Raw genomic sequence first — 1470 nt, 5'->3', positions numbered from 1 at the left:
CCTTGTCGACCCCATCACTTTCAGTTCCCGTCTCTCCGTAATTGTTTAATTCAGTGTAATGAGGAATAGACATTTGGGAATGGATGTTAAGAGGGGCAGAAAAATGGAACATAAGAGAGGAAGAGAGAAGGAGTTTGAATGTGTTTGAGATGAGGTGTCTGAGAAGTATGATGGGGGTTACTAGGCTAGATAGAGTGAGAAATGAGGAGGTGAGGAGAAGAACGGGGATGGAAAGGGAGTTGGGAGATATGGTTGATGAAAGAGTATTAGGATGGTTTGGACACATGGAAAGAATGAGTGAAGAAAGACTAGTAAAAGAGGTATGGAAGGCAGATGTGGAGGGAGTGAACATGAGGGGACGTCCTAGGATGAGGTGGATGGATGGGGTGAAGGGGGCTTTGGGGAAGAGGGGAATGTCTGTTGAGGAAGGACGGGAGAGGACAGAAGACAAGGGTGAATGGAAAAATGGTGTATATGGATGAAGTTGTGATGAATGAGTTTGAATGGGCGGGTGGATGGGTGGAGAGGTAGTATGTGTGAGCAAAATTTGACGCAGCCCAAAGGGATTTCTCCCCGTCTTCTCCTTTTATGCAATGGGGGGACGGAGAGGGGGGTCGCCGATTTAATGAAGCGGCCTTGCTGTGGCTGTGATGTGTCTTGCGACACTGCTTCTGACCCAGGGTAGTGGACAAGGTGCAGGGATGACCCGTCATCCAGGAGGTGCACAGATAAGAGGGAGGGGGGAGGGGTGTGGAGTGTACTCAGGGGTGGAATGGGTGGAAATGATTTTATGCGTTTTCCTTTTTGGCTACCTCCCTTGTAAGGGGGAAAAAGCTTTGGTATATGTATGTAACTGTTCCCTTCTATGATATTATATTTCTTCATTCACTTTCCTTTTACCAAATCTTGCTTAAGTATGTTTCTTAATGGGATGAATTAAACGGAGGTATAGTTTTTCTTCTTTTCTTCGCTAATTCTCTACAACGTTATTGCCTTAGGAACATCAGAGGACTCCCGCCTGGGATCCCCAATCCACTCACTAAGCCACCTATGTTATAACGTCACTACTTAATTTATCTTCCTGAACTAATTCTAATATATTATATATTTTTTCTTTTTCCTCCTTAATTCTTGTAGTCCTACTTAGATTATACTTCTCTTCCATCCCTGATATAATTATACATTTCTTTTGATCTGGTAAGTCTCTTATTATATTCTCCTTCTGTCTCATCACTTTAATAACTGTGTCTTCAGTTTGTTCTTTCATCTGCTGTTTCACTATATCATTAAATGTAATTTTGTTGTTCTCTTGGATTTTTTTTTTCCCAACCCTGTGCTTCTTCTGCTATGGACTCTTTATTCTCTTTATTATTCCTCTTTAATTCCTCATTCTCATATTTCACTTCTTTTAACTGTCTTTTTAATACTTTTATTTTTTTTTAGTTAGTTTTTGGTTCATCTTCTCTAATT

The sequence above is a fragment of the Oratosquilla oratoria genome, chromosome 15 (assembly GCF_046742065.1).
Source record: "Oratosquilla oratoria isolate Oo_2021 chromosome 15, ASM4674206v1, whole genome shotgun sequence".
Classification (NCBI taxonomy): Eukaryota; Metazoa; Arthropoda; class Malacostraca; order Stomatopoda; family Squillidae; genus Oratosquilla; species Oratosquilla oratoria.
Note: the sequence above shows the minus strand (reverse complement) of the source record.